Genomic DNA, 21,650 nt, shown 5'->3' with positions numbered 1-21,650 from the left:
GGTATACCAAAGTGGGGGGGGAGAGAGAGAGAGAGAGAGAGAGAGAGAGAGAGAGAGAGAGAGAGAGAGAGAGAGAGAGAGAGAGAGAGAGAGAGAGGAAAAATATATTGTCAGTATAATGGGATATACGACATTCCACACATCCTAGCAAACTGGCCTCGTCCTTCTGCCTCCCCACGAACCAACTCCTCCATGTGGGTAAATAACTTTTTATTACACACAACGACCTCGGGTCTGTAAATAAGCAAGCATCTGCTCAAGCAGATGTAAAAACATGTGAGCTACATTTACATACAAAAGAGACTTGTTACGGGTAACCGGCTCCGATATTGGCAGGTTTTATTTACACGAATGTAGCCTTACGCTATAGATTTACAGTTTACGTACATTCGCTCGAGCAAGGGCGCTACATTACCACAAAATCCGGGCACCTGAAACGACGAAAATGTTCCTGCTGGAGACATTGTGGTGCACACAAGAGCAGGGAACCACAGAAGGTATTGTAGGACATTTTGGACAATGTACGCGAGGGGCATATTGGAAGGATATTTTGAAAACACTTTCACAAGACATTTTTTGGAATGCTAGGTTTTGAAAGCACCTTCGTGGCCTTTTGATGGTATCTTCAGTGATATTTCTGAGGCCTTTTAGGTGATAACAGAGCTCGTATGGCAAAGCTATCTTGCCATTCATCTGTCGACAGAAAGTAGTTTTCGTGTACTTTCCTTAATCTATATTTTTTCGAAGTGCTTTCTGCACAGACATAACCTGTTTACACCGTTCTACGTAGTGAGTTCCGTCTATAATGAGTGGTCGAGTCATGGCTCACACGCCCAGTGGTTGGTCGAGGCATGACGACAAACACCCAGTGATTGGTCGAGACACGACCACAACCACCCAAATGATTGGTCGAGGTCTTCACTCGTATCCCAAACCAGGACACAATCGACTCGTATTCTTTATTTATCAACAAATGACTAAATAAAGCAAATCAAGACAATAGAGCACAAAAGTAACACTCGAAAATTATAATAATAATAATGACACACAAAACCAGAAGGTAAAACCAGCCACTGAAGGTACCACACTCAATAAAACTCCTTAAATAAGTCTGGAATACAAATCTTATCAACAATAACAGACCAATAAAGGCCGGGAAAGGTGAGGGTGGCAACAGAAAGTGAGCAATAGAGAAAATCAAATCGTCAAGAAAATCTTTCAACCCAAATGTGAAGATCTTCCGGGTTCGAGACCCGCCATCCCAGGAGCCGTCGGTCTTCAACTTCTTTTTCTTTCTTTTTGTCATTCTTTCAGTCTTTCTTTTTTTTTTCTACCTGTCTTTCACCTTGTCTTACTTCTTTCGTATGTTTTTATTCATAGCGTCATTCTTCTTTCTTTTTTTTTTAACTTCCTCAATTTCGTTTATCATTTACCTTTTTTATACACATTTTCCTGTAGTTATCAGATATTTCTCCCGTCGAAATTCTTTACATCTTTCTTTTTTCCCCCCCTTCTTCTCCTATCTGTCTTCCAATTTTCTTTCTCTTCCCATCTTTCCTTCTGTCTCCTACACACCTCTCTCCCTTCCTTCATTCCCCTCGCCACCTTCGCTTCCACCCTCCTTCAATCTCTTCAGCTCATTTTCGATCACTTATTACAATCAAGGAATAGTAATAATAATGATAACAAAAAATAGGTGACCTGCTGAGTTATGGAGTCTGGAGAGGTCATGTTTCCTCACCAAACACCCTCATTGTCACTGCGTTTGTCTCCATCGCCCTCACAGGGAAACATGTGTATGGGAGGGTGAGGTTCGTACAATAACCCCTTACTATATACCTATATAACCCCCCATCCTCCGTACGATGTACCCATATAACCCCCAATCATATACCCATATAACCTCCTCATGGATTTAAAAAAGTCGCTTCCTCTCCCCATCTCCCATGACAACCTTATGGATAGCTCAGGGCCATTCTCATGCCTCAATATTGCTACTTCTTTAAAAGCCCGTGCGGCTCCTCGTTTCTAAGATTCTTAAGCACAATGCCAATTCATCAAACAGGAACGAAATGATTCACCCAAATTCAAAATCGTCCTGAAGGATTCAGGAAAGGTGGATGTATGTGTACAAGTGTATATACACATACTCCTAAGGCATCACTTGGTCCCTGACGACCAACACTTGCAACACTGAGGGGATCAGCTGATCATTGTTGACACTGTGATTCCGATCAGCTGATCATTGTTGACACTGTGATTCCGATCAGCTGATCATTGTTGACATTATGAGCCGAGCCTCCCTCCCCCTCCTCCCCTACTCCAGACACAAGTAGGTGACGTCTGATACCACTTCTCTCTCTCTCTCTCTCTCTCTCTCTCTCTCTCTCTATCGCTCTCTCTCTGGTCTCCCAGCGTATCACGACGGCTTCATTACCCACCCATCCACTCAGATCAAGGTCGCCAGCCCACATACTAGCTAGGGTTCTTGTGCCATAGCTCTCGACGTTGCGCTGTTTACCCACACGAGACCACGCGCTGGTCAGCGTGTGAGAAACCTAGATTTACCGACATGTAATTACGAATTACAGTAATTACTCATTAGCCAACGAGCCGCATGATCTTCGAGGGTGCCTTTGCTTTATTTCAAGAGGACTTCCCCCAACGAGAGAGTAGCAGTCATACATATATTGGCTCGTTTCCATAGGAATGTCTTGATATCATTTTCGCATGCGCCTACCTTACCCAGACGATGAGTTTCACTTAGCCACAGCAAAACATTCGTATCCACGTGTATCTTCCTTTTTTTTTTTTCTCCTCTTTCATTAACAACAACATACATATTCACAGTCTCTCTACAGCCATTAACTGTGTAACGTAAGCATTAAATGGGTTTTAAGTGGAAGACAATGTGCTTTGTATTCAGCCATTTGGAAGGCACTTGCATCAACTTAACCACTTATGCAAATGCACTTACCGCGGATTTTTGCAAGGTTTCGCGCATTAAGTGGGTTAGCACACAAGTCTAACCCTCCTCACCAGGGTGGGGGAAAAGCCCTAAGAGCCGTAAGGGTGACCTTAACTTTGCCTCTGACGGCAACGTCAACCATACCTGCAAAGTAGTATATGCTTGTGTTTCTGCGTATTTCAAGGCAAAGACTGTAGGGGCGGCGTGAGGAGGAGCACTAGCCAGTGGAACACTAAGAAACTTCACCTCCTTAACTGATAAGAAAGATTTGAGTCATCTTTTCCCGAGATTCCAACAACCTTCAGATTGACTGAAATACCCTCAGTTTACATCGCCTGCCCCACTACTCAGCGGCGGGCACTACTGACGGAGGCGATGCTGGGCCCTCCTGCTGCTGTTCATCTGTGTGGGTTACATGATCTACATAACACAGTTCATCACCCGAGGTTGGCACAAGGTAGAGAGCGGATCTGCATGGACTGTTTAACGCATCACACCCCCCCCCCCTCTCCCTGATTCACAACCCCAATCCGTAACAAGTGACCCATGTGCCCGTTAACTGTGTATCGCCGCCTTGTGTACTTTGTGTACATATGGTGTGCACATAGTCCAAACCCGAGGAAACTACATGTACGTCTGTTGAATCCACGTGATGAGGGACAACCATTATATATGTGTTAGTGTGAACATCCTGATGAATTACTAGCGACTCTCTCTCTCTCTCTCTCTCTCTCTCTCTCTGCTTACATCCCTCCCTCTACCATACCACACCCTCTCATTAAGCTTACCTGCCCTGCTGACTCGTACATTTGACTCTCACTTCTCCCTCTCCCTCGATATACGATACTTCAACTCTCCCTGTCGTAGATATTCTCTCTCTCTCTCTCTCTCTCTCTCTCTCTCTCTCTCTCTCTCTCTCTCTCTCTCTCTCTCTCTCTCTCTCTCTCTCTCATATAGTTTCCAGCCACCCACTCATCCCTTGAACCCTGATCCTTCCTCCCCCCCTCAACAAGACATCTGGGGTCCACGACCTCTGGCCTTTTCCGCGCGGGAGGGAGAAGGAGGAGGACTTAGCCACGCCACACCACCACGCCAGCCGTCACGGCTCAGTCGTCCCAAGACTCTCTCTCTCACACACACACACACACACACACACACACACACACACACAACCCAAAAAATATTTTCTCAAAACCACACTCACTACATTTCTCTCACAGAGATAAAACAAAAAAAATAATGAGCCAAGAAGCGGAAGACGGGCATAGAACGGAATGAAATCGACACAGTTACGACAGACGGGGCAAATACGGGGCATTGCCTCCCTAGATGGGGCAATGACTGCGTCCTGATCGGCAGTGGTGCCTCCGTGGAATAATGACGGAGAATGGATCATGAAGAATCACTTCAGCGGCGTGGAGGAGGACTTTGCTGCTCCTCCTTTCCCCGAGTCTCACTCCGGGCAAGTTGTGGCGGCTACCGTGTGGAGAGAGAGAGAGAGAGAGAGAGAGAGAGAGAGAGAGAGAGAGAGAGAGAGAGAGAGAGAGAGAGAGAGAGAGAATCACACACGCTCTACACAGATGGTAATTAATTGCGGACCTCCTCTCACCATCCCTCTAAGCTTGGTCGACCTTGAGCACGACCACACGACCCTTCCTCCTCCCAGCACGACCACACGACCCTTCCTCCTCCCAGCACGACCACACGACCCTTCCTCCTCCCAGCACGACCACACGACCCTTCCTCCTCCCAGCACGACCACACGACCCTTCCTCCTCCCAGCACGACCACACGACCCTTCCTCCTCCCAGCACGACCACACGACCCTTCCTCCTCCCAGCACGACCCTCAGGGCATGAATATGGCCTGGCGTTTTTGATCTGACCCTTACTGGATCAGGTCAAAACATCAGGGCTATCATACCCAAGGGCTGTACCGTACCATTCCAACGGGGAACAACAGTACTGTTGAGAGACGAACAGACAGTCCTGTCCCGTTGGTCAGTTCTGTTCCTCAGATGTTGGCAACCACGAGGAGTGCTGCCACCTGCCGGTCGGAACCGGCGTTCGAAATTAAAACGAAAAACATCTCATCATGTCCCTTTTACCCCACACCTCTTTAATAATCAACTGATTAAAAACTGAAAATAAATAAGTATCGCTGGCGGAAATGCTGACCCGGTGTTGTATAATCAAAGCGTTTGACACTGAAGGACTCTGGCCGCTGGTAAAAAAAAAAAAAAAAAAGAAATAAAAAATAAAAAGAAGACTTGGAACTTGTGTGAGAGAGAGAGAGAGAGAGAGAGAGAGAGAGAGAGAGAGAGAGAGAGAGAGAGAGAGAGAGAGAGAGAGAGAGAGGTCTTATCAGCATTCAGGCTACGACCTGATTCCCATGCTGGGATGACCTACCTTAACCCTCGACATGAAGGGCTTGTTGACCTCGTTTACGCGGGGTAACTACCATCAACGTGACCTGTGTGATGATGTAAATGATTCCCCCCCCCCCCCCCCCACCTCGTTAACGACTAACACATCCGTGCAAGGGTTTCCCCTCTACCTAACCCTCCTGTAAATGAATCATTATCAACACGACAGTCAATTCAAAAACTTGATGATAAAGATGACATTCATACACCACAGACGATGAAGGGGTTAAATACATTAAATACATTTCCCGGGGGAAAAATAATTGAAGCTTCAATCACACTAAATATCTACATCAAACATGGCTCTAATATGTCACAGAAAGCCTATATGGTGTCCAGCTCTGGCTGGTACACCCTCGCCAAGCACGGAGTTCAATAATTCCTAAGACGAAGCAGTTGCTACTACGGTCTAATATTCCCCAAGATCCAGCAGCTGCTAGAATCTTGAGATTCCCTCAATTCGTACACTTTACATGGGAACATTATGTCTCGGGAACTGAGGGACATTGTGTAATACTCCTCCTGCGTAAGAGTGTCACATTTCCTCCAAGCCATATGCTCAGAGGGTCTGTAGTGTAGGGGGGAGGAGAAATATAGAGGAGTTGAGAGGGCTGACCGACCCTCTCCGCTGTCTTTCGGAAGGGGGTTGGGGGAGCATTCAGAAACAAACAAGATGAGGACGAAGCCTCTATCATCTCAGTGCTCTGGGTACAGTGAGACACAAGAGGATTATAGGGGGGGCAAGCCATACTATTTCAGGGCCCTCACTGGGGTGAGAAATAGATAAGAGGAGATCAGACACTTTTGTCAAACTGAGCGGGCCATACAGTGCGGTCGGTGAGAAAGGCTTAAACCCTCAAAAAAAAATCTATCCTCTTATGTCTTTGGCTTAGTTCGTAAGGCCATTCCTCTCACATGACAGACCTCACTACCTCGTCAGCGCCTCAGTTTTAGGTCAGTGTCTGTCATGGTCCCGTTCATCTGGTGTGGCCATGTTGGTGTGTCCGTATGACCGGGGGTACTAAAAGGTTTCGGGTCTCTCTGAACCCCCGTCAGCGACACGGTGGCCCAAGACCTGTGTGACCTGAGCCTTGAAGGATCGGAGTCAAGGGTCACTCTACTGTGCCTGAGGGTTCGTGCTGTCGTCCTTAAGCGTCACACCATCGTGCTCACAAGGACGAAGTCGTCGACGTCGTCGTCGTCGTCCTCGAGAGGTTAAGTCGTCGTACTCAAGGGATGAAATCGTACTACTCAAGGAACGAAGTCATCGTACTCAGAGGGATGAAGTCACCGTACTCAGGGGGGAAGAAATCATCGTACTCAAGGAACGAAATCGTCGTACTCATGGGGAAGAAATCGTACTACTCAAGGAACGAAGTCGTCGTACTCAGGGGGATGAAGTCGTCGTACTCAAGAAACGAAGTCGTCGTACTCAGGAACTTGAGTCGTTGCCCTGAACGGCTCACCATACTCCAGGGGTTGAGTCTGGCAGTCGAGGGATCAAGCAAGGTCAACCCTGTGTGCGGAGGGCTGAGGTAGTTGCTGCCGCCAGGATAAGCAGGTCATCCAGTGAATGCTAATGAGAAACACATCCACTTCCAAGCCTTTACATTATACGGATAATTATACACCTCTTGCGCACGAACGTACGACCTATGCGCACGAACGTATAACCCTTGTGCATGAACGTACGACCCATGCGCACGAACGTATAACCCTTGTGCACGAACGTACGACCCATGCGCACGAACGTATGACTCTTGAACATGAGGTCATGACTTGTAAGTACGGAAAGTAGACCTTTGAGCACGAGGGTACAACCCTTAGGCATAAAGGCCTGGCCCTTGACCTGACGTATATGTGTGTGTGTGTGTGTGTGTGTGTGTGTGTGTGTGTAGGTGGAGGACCCTCTCGTTTGGGGATGTCCATCGCAACATAATAACCCAAACCATTGAAGCGACGGACGATTCCAGGCAGATAACATCCCAAGACTGGAAGCGGGACCAAAACCCACTCGCTAAAGCTTGAAAAGCGTTCCAGCTATAGAGACGTTCTAATTAAAGAAAGAAAGAAAAAAAAAGGAAAAATGAGGGATGGATTCTCCGGTAGGAGGGAGCCCCCCACCCCCACCCCACCCCCGCGGCTGGGAGAAGCCTCGACCTGGATGCCATCCAGCGCCAGAGCATTATGGCCTGGAAAAAAAGAAGAAAAAACCATCCCTGGAGCGGGAACATTCCATTTCGGGAATGTTTTAGCCTCGGCAACATTCTGGCCCGAGTGTGTTAGCCCGCTGCAGAACATTCTAGCTTTGGGGAAGGAGGTGGAAAAAAAAAAAATGTATAAACAAAATGTTTCACGCCGATAACGTTTTAATTTCCAGAGCCTAACGCAAGGCAGAGGCGCATTCCAGCTCACAAACGTTCTCATTACGTTGCGTTGTATATTTCACAAACGTTCCAATCCGGACGGATTCTATTTCGACACTGTCCGTACTCAGGAAATGTTCCTCACTCTCCCTCCCCTCGTCCAGTAAATTCCTCTCCCACTCTCAACAATTTGCTTCATAAACGTTCCAGCGGCGTCTCAAAAAAAAAAAAGGGAAAAAAAACCCTCAATAAACGTTTTCATCAAGAGGCAACTCAACATGGTATGTATAATTTAGGACACGTTGAAGCGGCAAACGTGTAATTAACAGTTGAGTATGACCCTTAAATAAGACGGAGAATAAATGGGTTTCAGTTATCTCCATGACATAAGACGCTCGAGATAAAAAAAAAAAAAATATATATATATATATATATATATATATATATATATATATATATATATATATATATATATATATATATATATATATATCCTCATTCATAAAGTATGGTAACACTGATGCCGTGAAACGTATCCATGGTACGTCCAAGTTACGACACGTGTCCAAGTTACGAGTAATCTACTAGATATATCCAAGACACGTCCAGGTTACGAAAAGTACCCAAGACGCGTCCAAAGTACGAACAGTGGTAAAAGATAAGTTCAAGCCTCAAGTCAAGACTATAGTTACGAAACGCATACGAGACTCGTCCCAGCTACGAAACGCATGCGAGACTCGTCCCAGTTACGAAACGCATGCGTGACTCGTCCCAGTTACGAAACGTACGCGAGACTCGTCCCAGTTACGAAACGTACGCGAGGCTCGTCCGAGTTACGAAACGCATGCGAGACTCGTCCCAGTTACGAAACGCATGCGAGACTCGTCCCAGTTACGAAACGCATGCGAGACTCGTCCCAGTTACGAAACGCATGCGAGACTTGTCCCAGTTACGAAACGTACGCGAGACTCGTCCGAGTTACGAAACGCATGCGTGACTCGTTCGAGTTACAAAACGCATGCCAGACCCGACCGAGTTACGAAACGCATGGGTGACTCGTCCGAGTTACGAAAAGTAGCGTTACGTGCAGCCGGAGAGCGAGGCTTGGCAAGATACTGCTCTCCCCAGGCGGGGGCCTGACCTGCACGACCGCCCGCCTCCCGAATCCATCTCCCTTTAAGACCCTGAGGCCAGGCAGCACGAGCAACCACTACCACCCCCCATGCACCCCTCCAACACCCCACCACCCTCCAACCCCCATGCACCCCTCCAACACCCCACTACCACCCCCCATGCACCCACCAACCCCTCCAATGCCCCTCCACGACCCCCATGCACCCCTCCAACACCCCACTACCACCCCCCATGCACCCACCAACCCCTCCAATACCCCTCCACGACCCCCATGCACCCCCAACCCCTCCAACACCCCCATGCACACCCCCAACCCCTCCAACACCACCCCATGCACCCCCAACCCCTCCAACACCCCACCACCACCCTCAGCTCCTCTTGAAATTTCCCCCCCAACCCCACCCCACCATCCCTCCTTTCCCCATACCCAAACCCAACTTCTCTGTAAATTATGCCTATCGGGTGTCAATGTGGCACTCTGTGAGTTACCCCGTCAACTGTAATGTGGGTCTTGGGGGCGTCTCGCCCTCCTGTATGATTACCATCCCACTGAGCACGACGTCGGTACGACCCACGAACACAGAGGTACGAATGGTAGGAGACGCGACCTGGTACGACCCACGAACACTGAGGTACGAAAGACGGTACGACCCTTGTGGGCACGATGGCCTGGCGTTCGACCCAGCTCGAATCCTCAGGTGCGATGACTAATTTCATCGTACTCGAGGGCGAAGTGATCGTATGCAAAGGGGGTTAATTCGTCGTCCTCGAGAGAGAGAGTTGAGTCGTCGCACTCAGTGGACTCTCATCGTACTCGAGGGGCTAAAGTTTCTGTACTCGGGGAGTTACGTCTTGGCACTCAGGAGTTGATTCGTCCTACTGATGGAGGTGAATCGTCGTACTCACAGTAAAATAATATCAAAAAAGAGGAAAAGTAATGGAACTGGACAGACATGGAGAAGTGATGATGCTTGAGTATAAAACTTATCAAAAGAAATACTACAAAATGCGAACACTGGAAATAGTAATGAATATTTATTAGGTGTACAACAGTTAACCATGGCAGCCATAACAAACAGCGACTCACGAATTTAATGATCTCTCTCTCTCTCTCTCTCTCTCTTTCTCTCTCATTCCTACTATTCCCGTATTCGTTATTCATTCACCGACCCTTTACTACCTAGTTTACCAAACATCAAAAATAGAAACAGACCTAACAATAAACATTTGCCATATATATATATATATATATATATATATATATATAGGAGTACCAAAAAGAGAGGAAAAAAAAAACTCTCGATAGTGTCGTAAACAAATTATTCCCCAGGTCATCATCCTGAGGAAGCACAGCTGAGACACGTCTCCTCCAGTTCCCGCTTGTGGCCTCGTTCGGGTCCTCGCCTCCTACAGCGACACCACAACGACCCGACTGAAGCCAAGCCAAGCGGGCGAAGCTGAAACCCCTCAGTCGGGAAAGCTGAGAGGCAATCCACGCACGAAGGAAACTCAAAGGCTAACCATCAGCAAAGAGAGTGAAAAAGCTTAAAAGGATATCTACGCGCGGGGAAAGCTAAGAGGTTATCCATCGGCGGGGGGAAAACCAAGAGGCTATCCATCTTCGCGGAAAGCTAAAATGGCTATCGGAGGCTACAGGACAACGATGACACCACCCACAGACACAGCCGAGACCTGCATAGAGCCACATAGCACTTGAGGGAACCTCAAGCCATCCATCACTGTGTACAGCGAACATTGCCAAGCTTCAAGCCAGTGTGGTGGTGGTGGTGGTGGTGGTAAGTCTACACCAGCGTACAGCTGTCTGTACTCCTGTAACGCCTATGACCTCTCGTCTGTACCAGCGTACCGTACCGCAGTCTGTGCCCCTGTAACGCCTATGACCTCTCGTCTGTACCAACGGCGTCTTGCTGTACCCCCGTATCCACAACCAATATCACCAATAGGACCAGCAGGCGAGGGAGGCTACACCTCCCCATCCCTCCCTCCCGAGCCCTTTACAAGAGACGCCATCCCCTCCTCCTCCTCCCCCTGACATCAGTGGGTCGCCCGTGTTAATTTCCTTCCAGGCAACACCCAATACGGGCGTCCCCCCCCCCCTTCAATTTTCCCCACCATGTGGAAGCTACGAAGGAATCCTCATTTCCATCACATGAAAGAATGTGGACTTAATTTTCTCCACGAAAGAAGAAGAAGAAGAAAAAAGGCCTGGAGGGTTTCTAACCCAGGGAAAAGAAGAACCTTTTCGATTTTTTTTCCCTTCCAAGGGATAAAAAAAAAATTGTATTTTCTCACGGGGGAAAAAAAAGGGGGAAAGAAAATGGGGGAGGAGTTGTTCCTCTTCCCCAATACGCTAAAGAAAAAATCGCAAATGAAAATTATCTACATTTGCTGGACGTGTGTGTGTGTGTGTGTGTGTGTGTGTGTGTGTGTGTGTGTGTGCGTGTGTGTGTGTGTGTGTCACACACGGGAAACAAATGAGCATCATGGAGAGGAAGCGGTGGTGAGGATGGACGGAGGTAAACGCTGGTGGAAACACACACACACACACACACACACACACACACACACACACACACACACACACTTCCCGTTGACTGCAATAGTTCAAGCGTGTGCTGAAGATTTTAGGCCGCATCCTCCATGTGATGGTTACGACGAGGCTGGTAACCATCCTGCACAACGGAACGACCCTTCAGAACAATTATTATTTTCACCCGTCAACAGCTCATATGCTATATGATCTTTTACCCACGTTTTCTGTAATGTTTTATTCTATGACAAAGAAACAGGATGGGTTTACGTAAGTAGAGAACCTCTGACATTTGATAATGTGTTTAAAAACGGTGTTTGAATCTTACACACACACACACACACACACACAGTGCAAAGCAGGGCACCTCCTACGAAGGAGAATAGCATACAGTGTGTCCAAAAGACATAAATCAGCCAAGCGAAGGGAAGAATTACAGTGAGATGTCCTTGAACTTTATCTAAGATGGATAATAGGTTAATGGATTCATACATTATGAAGTTAAATCCATGAAAAGAAAAATACACGAAAAAAAAACAAACCAGCTTTTGGTAACGCAATGTAAACAGACCATTAAATCACAAATGAAAAAAAAATTATCCTGGAAAAAGGCAGACACTTTCATGCAACGTCGTAAAGCAAGATGAATCGGGAGATGGCAACAGAGCCGCTTCTGCCACACACACAACAGACTCATAATCCAGGGTATCGACGCCGGCAGCTTGGGGTATGGCAACACCGTAGTGATGACGTCATCCCCGGAGGGATGACGTCAGAGGGATGGCTTAGTGACGCGTGTTTCTGTTGACAAAATGCGTTGGATTAGGTTGGTTGTCAGGGGGGGAGGGGGATCTCTGGACGCAAGTATCGTGGCGAGACGCAAAAAGATGTTAGGCAACGCAAGTGTGGTCTGACGCAAGACTGGAGTGTATATACGTGTGTGTGTGTGTGTGTGTGTGTGTGTGTGTGTCATATATGCCCGTTACTGGACCGTCTTGCCCGACCTGGCGTCGTAACTCGGCCGTGCGTGAATCAAGCCACTGCGTCACCTTGACAACCCTCGCTTGACCGTGCGTGCGTTCGTGCCTGCCCCACACCGCTCGTGCTTGCGTCATCCACAGAGACTGTGCCCTCAGCTCTGTGACTTATCTCATGCCCGGGCGTCACCTTAAGGCTCAGTTATTTACTCCAGTTTTTCAGACTTGCGTCATCTTGAATTTACACTTTAGGTCACGTATCGCTTCTCTTCATCCTTGCGTTTCCAGTTGCTTCACGCACACACACACACACACACACACACACATTCCCTATAAACGGTACGCGGTGCGAGAGGTGCAGTACCTGGGTTGGTTCTGTCTATGGTGAGAGAGAGAGAGAGAGAGAGAGAGAGAGAGAGAGAGAGAGAGAGAGAGAGAGAGAGAGAGAGAGAGAGAGAGTGTGTGTGTGTGTGTGTGAGTGTAAGCCTAAATTTCCGAGAACCACGTCTGAGATTCCTATCACGTTATCCGCCTCCCTCCCCCTCTCTCTCTCTCTCTCACACACACACTCCCTCCCTAAAACGGGCCCCACCCGCTTCTCTCCCAGCGTCCACTCTCCCAGGGCAGGGCAGGGCAGGTGGGAGGGTTCCGATCGCCATGGCACCGCTGCCATGCTGCCTCAAGTCATGTGTGGACCTGAGGTTCCCCGTTCTCTCACTTATCTCCCACAATCTCACTATCTCCCTCCCTCACTCACTCATCATACATCCTCACACAAACTCCCTCTCCTGCAGTCTCACTGTATTTCTAAATTTCACCATCTTCCTCACTCCCTCCTCTCCCCACCTTCAATTCTACAATCTCCCTCACTTTCACCATCCTCCTCCTCCTCCTCACCTCGCTTCCTTTCCCCTCACTCACTATCTCCCTCGTGCCCTCACTCATATTACTCACTCGCTGAGTCGTTCTCAGTATTTCCCATCCTCTCACATCTTTGTCTAAACTTCAATCTCCGGCGATTGTATCTCTTCCCCCCATTCAACATCTCTCTCAATCTCTCTCTTTCCAACAATGTCCTTCTCTCCCTTTAACCATCTCCAACAATCTCCCCCATTCCTTTCTCCATCTCTCACATCCACACTAACTCCCATTCTGCTGGGGATTCTCAGGTCTGGGTTCGAAGACTAGACACTCCGAACGGTTCCATTTGTCTGGTTCGCTGTTCACGGTGTTGTTTACTGGTTCAGAGCTCCATGGCAAGGTTCGCTGGTTTAATGGTTCATGATGTTGTTTCCCGGTTCAGCGGTTAAAGATGTGGTCCCCTGGTTCAGTGGTTCGCTGTTCAATCGCTTAGCTCGTTGGTTCACGACGTGATTCATGGTATAATTCGCTGGTTCATGGTGTGATTCAGTGGTTCACTGTGAGGCTACTGTTTCACGGAAAGCTTCGCTGGATCAGTTCGTGATCTGCTGATGCACTGAACTTCGCCTGATCCGAAGTAAATGTAAGAACCTTAACCCACGAAGGCACGACCTTAACGCACGAAGGTACGTCCCTTGCACGGCATGTCTGCAAAGGTCAGGCCATCATACCCCTGGGCCGTAAAGCCTTGTTCAAGGGGTAATACCGTTAAGGACGTGTCGTCGTGCTCAAAGGGCGTTCTGTCGTGCTCGGGGGAAGATCCAGAGTACCAACGCAGGTCAAGGGGGAGCACATACTCGTGATGCATCCTCAGATCACCACCGGCCCAGACGCCTCCAGCAGACACCACTTAATATGGCGAGTATTTCTGTCCTCTTCTCTCACCGAGGCCCAACGCTCTATGACCTGGAAATACGATTTCCCAAAATCCTCAGTTTCTGGCATCCCTTAACGAGACGAGGCATTCATGAAAGAACTGAGCGGAAACAATCTACTGATCAATAAATTTCCCTCAACAATAGGAATCCATTTTTCCCCCCCTTCTCCCACAGAGCCATCTTTTTGTAAGGAAAGAAATATAACAATTGTGTTTCCAGGACCACCTTTAGTTTTCGCGTCTTCTGGAGGCGGTAATCGAGGACGACCACCGCCACTAGTGGAATACATCATGGACTGTGTCAGGAACGAGACGTTTTACTTAAGTGTAAAGTGTCTTTAAGTATATACTTTTCCAGACCTTTTCCAGGTGTGCATTTCAGGTCTTTCACGGGTGCAGAGCCCAACGTCTTTCCCAGGCCGGGATTCCATGTCTTTTCTAAGCCAGCATTTTCCAAGCATCTTCCAGGTGTGCACTCAAAGTCTTTTCCAGGCCTGCATTCCAAGTCTCTGCCAAGTTCGTATTCCAGATTTTTTTTCCAGGAGTATGTTCCAGCGTCTTATCCAGGACTGCATTCCGTCTTCATCAGGTGTACATTGCAAACGTCTTTCCCAGCTCTGCACTCCACACTTCTTCCAGGGATGCACTCCAGCTTTCCTTCCAGGTGTGCTTTCCAGGTATTTTCTACGTTCGCATTGCCGGTCTATTCCAGGTCTCCTTTCCCGACCCACTGGTTTACTGGTCGCGGTAAACCATGATTCACAGGTCCAGGTAAAATTTGGTTCACAAAAAAGGTAAAAAAAAAAAAAAGGTATAAAGAAAAGAAAATGGTTCATAGTATGACAACAGCATCGTCCACGTCTTTACTGGCAATCTTCCATGTTTTCCAACAACAATAAAAACAAAAATATCCACAACAAGGACAAGAAGACGTGACCTTTTCAGCTAATGTCTCAAAGATGCCTCATACGTCTGATGTCTTAAAAGACATACTGGCTTACTATCAACTACCGACCTCTACCTTACAGTCTTGGGTTCCAAGAGCCTTTAGAAAGAGGTCTTGGGTACTGGAAGACGTTGTGTGTCTAAGCTATATGTAAACTGTCGCTAATAAGTTGAGGACTTGAGAAACGTGGACCAGCCTTGCAATACGTCACGATAACTGTACATATTCATAATCAAGATTGTGTGCTTGTGTGTGTGTGTGTGTGTAGGGGGGGATTAAGGGGGGGATGAGGGGGGATTAACGGGGGAAGAGGGGGAGGTCTTTGTGGAGTCTTAACACCCTTTTATTTACATTCCACCTCAGAGGGAACCAGAGTTCGAACTTTCTTGTTTACCCTTGGATTTTTTTTCTCATTTCTTTTTTCTTTTTTGCAATCCTGGAATTCAACCTTTTTCACAGTGTCCCCCCTTCCCCACCCTTACATTTTTTCCCCCTCCCCTAAACTCCGGAGTTTGACATTCCTCTTTGTCTTACGCTTTTAAATTTCCGTCTGGGTTCATCTCTCTTGGAAGTGGTTCAGGCTTCATTTCCCCCAGCGTGATGATGAAGAGGACTTTATAAATATATATATATATATATATATATATATATATATATATATATATATATATATTATCCCTGGGGATAGGGGATTAAGAATACTTCCCACGTATTCCCTGCGTGTCGTAGAAGGCGACTAAAAGGGGAGGAAGCGGTGGGGCTGGAAATCCTCCCCTCTCGTTTTTTCTTTTTTTTTATTTTCCAAAAGAAGGAACAGAGGGGGCCAGGTGAGGATATTCCAAAAAAGGCCCAGTCCTCTGTTCTTAACGCCACCTCGCTAACGCGGGAAATGGCGAATAGTTTAAAGAAAAAAAAAAATATATATATATACATACATATATATATATATATATATATATATATATATATATATATATATATATATATATATATATATATATAACGCATGATTAAACTGTTACATCCTCCTACATAGAATCAACAGGATTATGTCTACCACAGGTGGAGAACCATCTACCACAACGGAGGGTACCATCTGTTACACCATCTACCACAACGGAGGGTACCATCTGCTACAAGAGAGGCATCATCTCCCACAAACGGGAGCATCATCTGTTACAACAGGAAACACCACCATCTGTTACAACAGGAAACACCATCATCTGTTACAACAGGAAACACCACCATCTGTTACAACAGGAAACACCACCTCCTACAATCAAAGCCTCACCTCCAACACACAATTCTTGGAGTCTTTATCAACTATCAGACATCCAAGAAAATCAATCTTCAAATAATAGTAAAAAAAAAAGTTTCACACAGGAACTCCATCACAAAACCCTAACTACCACTATCTCCACCAACACAACCAGTTCATACACCTAATCTCCAACAAGAAATATATCTACAAACACCCCATCTCCAACAACATAAAATACTCCAACACTACAGAACCTTCAACAGGAAAAAAAAACAGAACCGACTACCAATTTCACCTACTCCAACAACAACAACACCAACACGTAACTAATATAATCTCCAACAGAAAACTTACGACCCAATCACCACTCCACGACCCCCACAACACAGGGGGCTCCCGAGCCTTCAACAACTCCCATTTCCGGAGAAGTTTTTTTTTTTCCTCCCCCTCATTTTCTTCCTCAGTTGTCCAAAGAAGTTGGTAATGTTGCTCCCCACTACCACCCCTCCCCCATCACACACTTCCCTCCCTCATCCCCACCACCACCACACCTCACACCCACAACACCACCATCTCCAAACACACAGCGACCTCCGACAACCGTGTGCTTGCCCTAACCATGCCAGGCTGATGGCACGGGCTCTCTACTCATGCTGACCACTCGACTGTGTCATTGAAGGTCAGACCAACACACGGACAGACGGATCGTTCAGCTGTGGATCGGGGTCAAAGGTCAGGTCATCATATCCACAAGGTATGGTACCTCTCGTGGACACGGGTCGTACCCTCGTTACCAAAGGTCGTACACCCTCGTACACACGGGTCGTACCCTCGTTACCAAAGGTCGTACACCCTCGTGCACACGGGTCGTACCCTTGTTACCAAAGGCCGTACACCCTCGTGCACACGGGTCGTACCAACGTAACCAAAGGTCGTACCTTTGTGACAAGGAGGGTTGACACGTTAAGAACTGTAAAAAGGAAAAAAAAATGTAAACACTCTCAGTATGTATGTACTTACGCCTGAGCGATTGGGTGTAACGTCTTCAGCACCCGCTCCCTCCACGGTGGCGCTCCAGCTCACTCACCTGTCCGAAGAAACACCCTCATTACGATTAATGTCTTCACAACTTACACACGCTCAGGTCAGTTAAGTATTAGGCAAACCTCCAAACTCAATACGTGGCCAGTCACTCTTTCGTTAATCCCATTAATCCCAGCCTTAATCATATGAGAAAAAAAAAGAAAAAAAAAACGGTGAATTAAACTCTCAGGTCTTCCACACGAACGGGTCACGAAAGACACACGTATGACACGAAGTGTCGTGTCACTACGACAGAGCAAAGAGATGTTACATGTGTTACATAGTGCATGATTACGTTACGGCCTATATTACATGGCCAATGTAACACTGATGTAACACAGATATAATGGTACTGTCACAAACCCCCTTAAAACAATCTCAGGTTATGTAATGACTGTCTTTAACCCCGCATTTAAGTTCTATTATCCTATGCGTGTTCTCAACCACTCATTATCTGCAGAGAATTACAAACAAGAAATGTAATTACTCATTAAACGAGTTATATCACTAAATGTACGTGGCGTTTGGCCAAATTACATACATGTACATGAGCACGACGGTGCGACCCTTGAACACGACGTTACGACCCTTGAACATGACAGTGCGACCCTTGAGCACGACTTCACGACCCTTAAGGATCAAGCAATCAGACCATTACATCGAAGGGTCGTCGTGAAAAGGTAGTGGCGATGTAGACGACCCGTCGTCACACCCAATGACATATCAACATGCGATACTGCGAGGTCGTTCGCCCGTCTCTCGTTGTCGTCGTAACGGGCGACCAATTGCTACCGTGACGTCATCGGTTTCAGGCGCCCCGGGCGGATGACCAATCAGAACCGCGAAGTCTCTACTACTACCATCAACAGCATCACTTACTGCCACATATTTATATAGAGGCACCAGCAGCCACTTATTTGCCACATTATAGAGGCACCAAGAGCTACATACCCGGCCCAACACGACGCCATCACGCCTTGTGCCATACTGTATGAACGCACCAATAGGAACACATCACCTTAGCCCCACCCCCCTCCTCCAGCACATGACGTCATCGCTCACTGCCATACAGGCAGGGGAGGAGGAGGGGGTACACGAGAGAGAGAGAGAGAGAGAGAGAGAGAGAGAGAGAGAGAGACCAATAACAGCTTATCATCTTGACTAGCGCCACGCCATCACACGCTGCAGCTGCGGCCAAGATATAAATGGCGATAAATTATTTCCGGTGACGGCGGCCTCATCCGCTCTGTCCACCCGGGCTGGCTAATTTCTTCATGGAGTTATCGTACATCTTACTCCAACAACGGCGCTGGTCTTTCCTTCAATGCACTGACGAACGATACTTCAAAATATCTGTACATACCTTCCTCTTCAAATCTATGCTTGATATTAATTTCTACAGTTGCTACAACATATAAATAATGTCGTCTGGTTTAAACGAATAGAGAAAAGAGGATATATATATATATATATATATATATATATATATATATATATATATATATATATATATATATATATATATATATATATTGGATATATATATATATATATATATATATATATATATATATATATATATATATATATATATATATATATATATTCCTATGAGTCCACGGGGAAAATGAAACCCGAAAAGTTCCCAAGTGCACTTTCGTGTAATAATCATATCATCAGGGGAGACACGAGAGAGAAATATAACAGTCAGTTGATATACATCGAAGAGACGCCATTTGTATATATATATATATATATATATATATATATATATATATATATATATATATATATATATATATATATATATCTTTTTTTCTTTCATACTATTCGCCATTTCCCGCATTAGCGAGGTAGCGTTGAGGACAGAGGACTGGGCCCTTGAGGGAATATCCTCACCTGGGCCCCTTCTCTGTTCCCTCTTTTGGAAAATTAAAAAAAAAAGTGAGAGGGGAGGATTTCCAGCCCCCCGCTCCCTCCCCTTTTAGTCGCCTTCTACGACACGCAGGGAATACGTGGGAAGTATTCTTTCTCCCCTATCCCCAGGGATAATATATAAGAGGATATTATCGTCTGGAAACTAATTTTACGATACCTTTTGGAAAATGACGAAAATGACTTCCTATGTAGTTTAAATAACGCGAATTAACCGTTCAAAATAAGGCAATAAGTGACACATGTTTATGACCACCGGGGAACCTTATCACTGTAAATAAGGTGTTGCTGGCGTTCAAAACAAGTGGCTCACGCGCTTGCATTACCTAGGTGCTGGCGTCCAAATTAATATGAATCAAGCGTTAATTAGATGGCGCAAGCCTTCATAATAAGGGTGGCCAAGGCTTTATAAATAATTCAGGCGTTTAAGACACGATGGTGAAAGGATTATCACAACACACAGACAGACAGGTAGACACACACACACACACACACACACACACACACACGACGGAGCCCCAGAGGTGTACAAAGTTTCGCCACACAGTACAAAAACGTAACTACAATCACGTTTGCCTTTACCTTCCCGCCCAAGGAGTCCCATCTACCCTTTATGGGGATCCCGCAGCGCTCATGAAACCAGCCAAGTCCACGAAGCGGAACCAAAGGCTCGGTGGTGGTCTATGTCTGTGTGAGGTGGAGCCAAGACAACATAGAGAGTAACTGTTTTGAATCTTCAAGTTTGGTTCTTGTATCGTGAGTATGATGGGGGGGTCTTGTAGAAACGACGTGTCTGTTGCACCAGAGATGGGTGATGTCCAAAGCGATGACGAGAAAGTGTAACACGTATGTGTCTGGGGAGTGTGGTTTCAAATGGGTGTATGTCTGGAGGGGAGATGACTTCAGAGTGTGTTAGGAGGGCAATCTAGTTCTTAATCTGGTCATTACGGAGTGTAAATATCTGTTTTCCTTGTAGGGGAATTGGGGGAATCTGTGTGGCACTGTACTAGGAGTGTTTTTGTTTCGCTGTATAGGTTCTAATCGTGTGGTTGTTCTGTTTTTGTGTGATTTGCTTCTTGTCATTTACTTATGACAGGTTGGATGACAGGCTGGTGAGGCGTAGTTTAGGGTGGAGCGGATGAATTGTCTGTCGCGGAGGAGAATAAGAGTCTCTTTTGCTTGTTCAAATCTGGTACAAACAGGTGCTCTGAGGACATTTAATTTGCTTGTTGCCTTTGTATTGATCCTTGGGGTATGGGGTATTATGTTACGTGTGTGCTGCAGGCCATGCCCACTTCAGAGGGAGTACAGAATGTGAGAAGAAGGGTTCAAGTCTGTCTAGAGAAAGAGAGAGAGAGTGACCGAAGACTTCTGTGGAGGTGCAAAATATTCTCCTCTGAATGAGCCACTGTTCCCAGCATGCGATGTTGTAGGGCGTGTTTCTGATGATGTTCGCTTGGTGGGTGAGGTTCAGTGTGATGTGAGGTGCTTGGAAGGTCCTCTACATGTGAATGGGCTTCACAATATGGTCGTCAGGTGATGCATGGTCATGTATGACACACACACACACACACACACACCACACACACACACACACACACACATACATACATACACATAAACACACACACACACACACACACACACACACACACACACACACACACATACACACACACTCACACATAAACACACACACATACACACACACACACACACATAAACACACACACACACACACACACACACACACACACACACACACACACACACACATATATATATATATATATATATATATATATATATATATATATATATATATATATATATATATATATATTAAGCACACAAATACAGGGACCATCACCGTTACATATAACAATATAATAAAAGTATAGAAGAAAATACTGTAATGAATGGCTGGGTGAGAATCTTTGGGAAGTGGCTTGTTTGGCAGTGGTGTGAGCCGTGATGGAGAGTGACAACCACCGCACTCCCGCATCTGTTGCCACCACCAGCCACCAGGCCCTCCTTCCTGCCACCACCACACGCCACCACTACCACCAGTCGTCAGGCCCTCTCGTTTTTTTTTTTTTTTGGCACTATTACCACAGCCATCACGCCCTCCTTTTCTGCCACCAACGTACACACACGTCTGACACCACCTCCCATCCCTAACGTCCGCCTGACACCATCACCACCT

At 46.5% G+C, this 21,650-nt stretch overlaps 1 protein-coding gene across 14 annotated transcripts in view; it reads right to left on the bottom strand.

Moving 5' to 3' along the window:
* Window positions 1-21,650, bottom strand: part of LOC139760347 (cubilin-like) — a 344,737-nt gene that overhangs the window by 147,205 nt on the left and 175,882 nt on the right. For 3 of the 14 annotated variants that reach the window (XM_071683388.1, XM_071683387.1, XM_071683389.1), the window contains exon 2: window positions 17,447-17,513. The exons of the other annotated variants lie outside the window; for them this stretch is intronic. The gene's annotated coding sequence lies outside the window, so the exon portion shown is untranslated. The remainder of the gene's footprint in view (window positions 1-17,446; window positions 17,514-21,650) is intronic. 14 annotated transcript variants of the gene reach the window in all.

Source organism: Panulirus ornatus, chromosome 36 (genome assembly GCF_036320965.1).
Source record: "Panulirus ornatus isolate Po-2019 chromosome 36, ASM3632096v1, whole genome shotgun sequence".
NCBI classification, from domain to species: Eukaryota; Metazoa; Arthropoda; class Malacostraca; order Decapoda; family Palinuridae; genus Panulirus; species Panulirus ornatus.
Note: the sequence above shows the minus strand (reverse complement) of the source record. Positions and strands in the feature narration are given on the sequence as shown.